General features: G+C 49.3%; 1 long non-coding RNA gene across 1 annotated transcript; it reads right to left on the reverse strand.

Moving 5' to 3' along the window:
- Positions 1–4,365: 4,365 nt before the first annotated feature.
- Positions 4,366–6,319, reverse strand: LOC105489790 (uncharacterized). The gene is made up of 2 exons (XR_011614464.1): positions 6,247–6,319; positions 4,366–4,897 (listed from the first exon to the last, which is right to left on the reverse strand). It is a non-coding gene; the product is annotated as an uncharacterized lncRNA (long non-coding RNA).
- Positions 6,320–7,779: the final 1,460 nt, after the last annotated feature.

Below are 7,779 nucleotides of genomic sequence, written 5' to 3' on the forward strand. Positions count from 1 at the left end.
GTATTTTTATTTGAATTTGTAGAAGAAGGAACTAGGGCTCGGGGGGGGCTGGCACAGCTGCTGTGTGGAGAACTGAACCCTGCACCTGGCCTCGCCTCTGGCCCCGCAGACCTGCAGAAGCTCCCATGTTGCCTCTTCTGGGAGAAGAGAGGACCTGGGTGGGGCTCGTGATTCATCACACTAAGAGTCATCACTGTGGCTCCCCAGACTGGGCCTGCAACCCACATCTTGGGCATGAGGGTGAGACAGCCCCGGGGAGGTCCCGGCCCAGGCCAGCCCCAGCACCCCCGCCTCCTCACTGTGGTTCTGGGCCCGTTCCCAGCCTCACAGAGAGACTGCTTCCTGAGAGAGCACACACAGCCCTTCGTGTTCCCAAGCCAAGGCCCCGCCCCAGTTCCCTTAAGAGCACCCCCTCCTAGTGCCCAGACGGAGCCAGGGTAAGCAGTCACCGCCACTGCCTCTCCATCAGCCATGACAGACAGCCTCACTGGGCTCCTGGCATGAGACCACAATTAGCAGACCTGAGTTTACAATCTAAATAAACTCCTCTTTAATGAGAATATTTTTCCTTTCATTATTTTATGGGCAGCCAGTTAGAGCCGCTTAGTAAAAATCATTTTAAATAGCAATAAGGCTACTGCTGCTGGTGGGGGGTGATGAAGGCCGTGGGCCCTGAGCATCCCGTCAATGCCTTGAACTTGACAGGAAGAGCCAGGCCTCCTTGGGCAGCCCCCTGGGTGCTGGGGAGGGTCTAAGGCCGAGGATGCCAGCAGAGGCAACCCAGCGAAAGCGGGGAGCCCAGGAACAACAGGGCCGGAAGCGCAGTGAGAGGACAGCTGACCCGTCTTCTGCCCCCACAGTCCAGCTGCGGAGAGAGGCTTGGGGAGAGAAGGGGCCCCATAGATGACCACATCAGAGCCAAAGCTGGGAAAAGCAGGAGGAGGAGGAAGGGGACAGCGGCCTCGTTGGTGGTGGCAGTGTCCTGTGGCAGGGCACTTCCTCACCCCAACTACAGTAGCAATGTAACGGCCCCAGCGGTCACGGGTGCTCACGTTCAGGTACCTCGTCTCTGCACCAGGCGGGCTCTGAGCCCTCCATGCAGCACCTCATTGGACGTCTGCAACAACCCCTTGAGGCGCCAGGTGGTCTGAGCCCTCCATGCAACACCTCACTGGACGCCTGCAACAACGCTTTGAGGTGGGGAGTGAGAAGATTTCCCTCTCACAAAGGAGGAAATGAGGCACAGAGGAGTATAAAAGTAGAACGTTAAATGCACCCCGAGGGCAAGTTAATGTGGAAGAGGATCTGGGATCTCTACATCCTGCCCTGCGTCAGTGTCCAGAGGACCCCGGGGACCCCAGAGAGACCACACCATCCACAGGGACAAGCCAGGCAAAGGGACACTTGACCAAAGCTAGGGGTTTACTCCAAGTTTCACATGATCTTCTGTAGAGCCTGCCCTTTACAGACTTGGGATAGGATTGTGCGGGTTAGAGCTTCAGACACTCGTAACTCCCTCCTCCCAGCCCCATCTGCAGAAGCAGCACCATGGCCAGAATCCAGAGAAGTGGGCTTGAAGAGGGAGCTTGGACAGCCCTGGGCGGGCATCACCTTGAGGACCAGGACAGGCAGGAACTCGGACCCAAGTGGGAACGAGCTGCTGCCCATGGGAAGAGAACCCTGGACCACTCTCAGGGCAGCTATTACTTCCTCACTGGCCCCCCTGTTCTCCAGCCACAGAGCCCTGGTTTGAAAGCAGCGCCCGGGCCAGGCGCGGTGGCCCATGCCTATAATCCCAACATTTTGAGAGACTGAGGCAGGTGGATCACTTGAGGTCAAGAGTTCAAGACTACCCTGGCCAACATGGCAAAACCCTGTCTCTACTAAAAATACAAAAATTAGCCAGGCATGGTGACGCATGCCTGTAATCCCAGCTACTCGGGAGGCTAAGGCAGGAGAATCACTTGAACCCAGGAGGCGGAGGTTGCAGTGAGCCAAGACCGTGCCACTGCACTCCAGCCTGCGCAACAGAGTGAGACTCTGTCTCAAAAGAAAAGAAAAGAAAAGAAAAAAGAAAGAAAAGCAGGCAGTGCCCACCCTCAAAGTGCAGCCAGGAAAGGGGACAGGTGAATTGGACCCCAGTCAAATGTGCTGGCCACAGCACACTTCTCAGTGACCTTCAGTGCCAAGATTGTGGAGAGGAGACACGCGCAGATTCTGACCCACAGATTCTATGACCATTACAAGGCAGTTCTTGCCTAATGCCAGGATGTTCAGGGCTTTCTGTTACATGACAGCAGATAACAAGAAAAGTTGCCAACTATGTGATGATTTCTGATATGGTTTGTGTCCCCACCCAAATATCACCTTGAATTGTAATAATCCCCACGTGTTGTGGGAGGGACCTTGTGGGAGGTAACTGAATCGCAGGGGCAGGTTTTTCCAGTGCTGTTCTCGTGATAGTGAATAAGTCACCAGATCTGATGGTTTTTATAAAGGGGAGTTCCCCTGCATACGCTCTCACTTGCCTGCTGCTGGGTAAGATGCCCCTTTACTCTTCATCTTCTACCATGATTATGAGGCCTCCCCAGCCATGTGGAACTGTGAGTCCATTAAACCCATTTTTTTTATAAAGTATCCAGTCTCAGGGATGTCTCTATCAGTAGCATGAGAGCTAACTAATACAATTTCTGAAGGGCAGGATTTTTTTTTTTTTAATTTTATTTTTTTGAGATGGTTTCTGTCACCCAGGTGGGAATGCAGTGGCCTCTGCCTCCCAGGTTCCAGCTATTCTCCTGCCTCAGCTTCCTGGGTAGCTGGGATTACAGGCACACGCCACCACGCCCGGCTAATTTTTTTGTATTTTTAGTAGAGACGAGGTTTCACCATGTTGGCCAGGCTGGTCTCGAACTCCTGACCTCAGGTGATCCGCCCACCTTGGCCTCCCAAAGTGCTGGGATTACAGGCATGAGCCACTGTGCCCGGCCTGAATTTTTAAATAATTAGTAGCAAGCATTTATATGTCACAACAGAACCATTGCTTATTACAAATGCTCTTACTGCTACGTCGTGCTCTACACCACAGAGCTGATTTCACCCAAGTTACGCCTCTCGAAATCCACATTTTCATATTCTGAGTTTGCTAAAAATCAGGTGCAGTGGCATGAGATTGGCATCCCCCTGGAGGCAGTCGGTCCGGGGCCAAGGGGAGCGGCCCACAGAATCATACCCTGGGTGGACATTGTATTGCTGATGAGGACAAATTGCCCAGTTTGGCAATCCATGCAGCCCTGGTACTCCAGATAATTGTTTATGTTCCAAACCATTTTGTACCATGCTCAGCCAGACAAAAGCCTCGTGCTTCTGCCAGGGGCCTAATTCCCTGAAAAATCAGTTTGGCCGGCTGGTGTATGGCAATGCCCTTCCAAGGGAGAGCTCTCCAGGCTTCTGTTATTCAAGAAATACTGTCACTCAGCTCTGGAATATCACCCTAATTAAAAACCTCTCTGCTCCAAATAGCTTCCTTTACTTAAGGCTGTTTCTTTCCATAATGACACACAGACACACACACACACACAGACACACACACACATACAGACACACACACACACACACACAGACACACATACACAAAAGACAAAAAAGCTGCTACAAAGTCACTTTTTTTATACAAGACCCATATGTCTGAACTCTACCCTGTTAATGAGGCCTACCCAAAAACAAAACACAGAACCCTAAATGGTGTAAATCTGTGAGTTCTTAGAATGACGATAAATATCACCAAAGTATGTTTACCAATACATGTCTTAATAGGCCAGGTGCAATAAAGAGATGCATGAGGATCATCAGGAGATTTGATAAATAAGCTCAAAATAAAGGAACCAAGTGCAAACGGACTTGCTTTATGTCTCAAGGCATTTCTCTGCAGGCTTTCGAGAGCAGAGAGCAGCAAGGCTGAAATCTAGGATAGCATATTGCCTAAAAGCATGGGCTATGAACTCAGGCGCCATGGCCGGTTCAACTCCTCCTCCTTGTGGCTGCATGGCCTTGGGCGAGTTACATAACCATCTGTACCCAGGGACTGAATCCTAGGACCATGTTGATGATTCCACGAGACAACCTATGCAAGGCTCTGAGCAGAGAGCCCGGCTCACAATAAGCACGCAATGAATATTAGCTGATAACGATCTCATCCGATTTCACATTTAGCCAGCAGGGAGTGATGCCTCTATCCTGGAGCAACCTTGCCAGCGCTGTGCCAGGACTAGCTTGCACCGACTCTTCCAGGATCAGCATTCAGCAGCATCGCTGTGGTTGCTTGAAACAGCCCATGGTGGGAGTATTTACACCAAGAAAATCAGCAAATGCCATCAATCAAGACCGTTTTGTTTTTTTTTCACGGAGTGGCTGTTAAACATTCACCAGCACACCCCTGGGCCCAAGAGAAGAAAGATGAATGGGAACCATGTAAAGGACAACAAGGGATGGGATGGGAGAGGAGTACGGCTTAGATGATGTGACCTTCGAATGTCATTCACTCCTTCTTCATGCCTATTGGATGCCGTGTAGTGCAGGGACGGGTGTGGGCTGCAGAGCCGGAGCTGGATTTGAATTCTCTCATTTCAAGGATGGGAGATCTGAGGCCCACACTGAGGCTGGACCTGCTCAAGATGAGAGAGTTACAGACAGCAGAGACAGGGCTCAAACTCAGCTGCTCTCACTGCTTGGTGGCCTCTCACTTCATCAAGGGGCCAGTCTCATCAGCTCACCCTGACCCTGAAGTCAAAGTCTAAACAGTGCGGTTCACTGGTTGCAGTGGTGTGTCTGGGAGGCAGTCTTACAGGGTATGCTCCCTCAGTTGTACTTCTGGTCTTGAGCTTTGTGTCTTTCTGTAAAACTAAACCAAACAATAAGCACTTGAAGCCCCCAATGAGCCCATGTTGTTAAACCCTATTGGAAAACAGGTTTTCTTAAAAAAGGAGAAGAAGCTCGAGCGCAGTGGCTCATGCCTGTAATCCCAGCACTTTGGGAGGCCAACCAGGCGGATCACCTGAGGTCAGGAGTTCGAGACCAGCCTGGCCAACGTGGGGAAACCCCATCTCTACTAAAAACACAATAATTAGCCAGGCATGGTGGCACACACCTGTAATCCCAGCTACTCGGGAGGCTGAGGCAGAAGAATTGCTCGAACCTGGGAGACAGAGGTGGCAGTGAGTCGAGATCACATCATTGCACTTCAGCCTGGGTGACAGAGTGAGACTCTGTCCCAAAAAAATAAAAAAATAAAAAATAAAAGAAGACGAAGAAAAAAGCTTACATTGATTTCCTCATACATTTGCACAAGCTACAGAACTTGGTTCTTTTATTTTCATTTGGAAACAAGTTGAAACAGCCCTCCAAATTAAGAAAACAACTTTACAAATTCAAGTTTTATGTTCTCTTATTTCAGAAATATTCATGGCCTCAATATGTCTCTCCTAAGTGCTTATATAAAAACATTCTTCTCTTCCATTTGCCAATTTTTAAAGATTTTTTTCACTCTACTTACAACAAAGCAATCATTTCAAATTAATTAAGTTTTCATTAAAATGTATTATTGTAATGTCCCAGGTACTGAATAGTGATTTTGTGTTCTGAGAGAACAAGCCTGAAAGAAAAATAGTATAACTTTTGCAAGTAGACAATTTCAACCCAATTCCGTCCTCTGGCATGAAGCACAGGGGGTTTGCATACAGTAGGTTGAGAGAATAACTAGCAATAATAATTATCAGTGACATGAATCAGGAGAGTACATTTACAGAGGACTTTCAGAAGTTCACAGCTATTTTGCATATGTTATTCCATTTCGTTCCAAGCATTGTTCCATGTAGACCTGTTTATCTCTCTCTTTTATTTTTATTGAGAAAACCAAGACCCAGAAATGTGAGGTCACTCACCAAAGGTCACACAGTCTCAAGATGCAGAGCTGTCATTTGACCCTGGGTCTTTCCACCTCCAGATGCACCTGAGCGTGGAGTGTGCAGGGGGAGGTGGCGTCTGGGTCCCGGAAGGAGCTGAGGATCTCCTCACTCTCCCTTCCTGACTTGTTTATTCTCCTTTCAAAGCACAGTTATTTTCTTTGCAAGACCAACGAGCTCGATTCAAAATCAGAGTCATTTTAACGTTTTAAAAACATCAAGTAGAGCTTAGAAAATTCAAGCACTAGAGGGAAAAATAATTCTCAAGTTATTTAGAAAGAAAATTTACCTTGATTCTGAGGGGCCTTGAGCTTTCTGCTTTTTGCTCCTTTTTTGGGCTATGCTGAGTGGGGGCCGTGGCTGTGGTGGGAAATTGAGAGTTGCATGAGATCTCTAGATGCTTCTTAGGCCCTCAGAGCCACAGAGAAAAGAGGAAAACACTCATCTGGATGATCCGTGTCTTGCAGACTCAGTCTCAAACCCTTTGGGGTGAGAATTCTGAGGCCTGGGGGCATTTATGAGGGAAGCCACACAGAGCGTTGGCCAGCGGGACAAAGGAAGCCAAACCCGGCTCTTTGGTGCAAAAATAAAGTAAATTCCTATTTGTTGATATGGTTTGGCTCTGTGTCCCCACCCAGATCTCAAGTTGAATAGTAATCCCTAATGCTGGGGGAGGGGCTTAGTGGGAGGGGCTTGGATCATGTGGGAGGGGCTTGGATCATGTAGGTGGAGTTCCCTTTGCTGTTCTCGTGATAGCGAATGAGTTCTTGTGAGATCCAGTGGTTTAACGGCGTGTGGTACTTTCCTCCTCATGTGCTCTCCTGTCCTGCCACCGTGTGAAGAAGGTTCTTGCTTCCCCTTTGCCTTCTACCATAATTGTAAGCTTCCTGAGGCCTCCCAATCATGCTTCCCGTTAAGCCTGCAGAACTGTGAGTCAATTAAACCTATTTTCTTCATAAATCACCCAGTCTTAGATAGTTCTTTATAGCAGTGTGAGAACGGACTAATGCACTTGTTCATTATTGAGTGCTGTGTTCTTGATCTGGGTCCCTGTCTTCATTTTCCACCTTATTTCCTTCTCCAGGGCTCCCACGCCCTCTCCCCCATCCCATCCTATTACTGTGCTGAATGCCGTCGTCTTCGCTCTCAGAGTCCCGCCAGCAGGGCCAAGGTTCCTCCCTACCCAACCAGCACGCCATCAACACACTTCCTAACATGATTCCCTCTGTGCCAGTCTGCTTCCCTCTAGCTCTTTGCTTGTGCCATTTTCTCCAACTAGAACACAGAGCAGTAACAGGGAAAGGAAGGGCACGGCTGATAGAGAATGCTCCCTGGAGCCAGTAGCCATGAGTTAACCCCGGCTGGGGCATTACTGGTCTCGCCTTGGGCATGGCAATCAGCTCTCTGGTCTTCACTGGTAATACCCATAAGAAAACCACCTCATGGGCTCAGGATAACACACTGACATGAATCCTCTTAGCTGGCACCTGGTCCACACTGACAGGACAAAGGTCATCATTTCGTGCCTGACACTACTCCATTAGTGCGAGCCCCTCACCCTTCCCAAAGGATGTGGAATTGAGTCCAGGAACAGGTTCATGTCTCCCAGAGGCTGGACTTGTACCTATAGGATCCGGAGCCACAGGAGGCTGCAGGGGAACAGAGGCAAGAAAGCCTCAGTAGAAGGAGGAATAGAACCTGGTGTGCAGGAAGAGCAGGGAGATGGAGAGAAACTTTGGTCAGTTCTGATTCTGATCCCATCTCTCCCCGAGGTCCCATCCACATTCCTGCCCTCACCACATAGGACACTCCACAAACCCCA

This window comes from Macaca nemestrina, chromosome 15 (assembly GCF_043159975.1).
Source record: "Macaca nemestrina isolate mMacNem1 chromosome 15, mMacNem.hap1, whole genome shotgun sequence".
Lineage (NCBI taxonomy): Eukaryota > Metazoa > Chordata > Mammalia > Primates > Cercopithecidae > Macaca > Macaca nemestrina.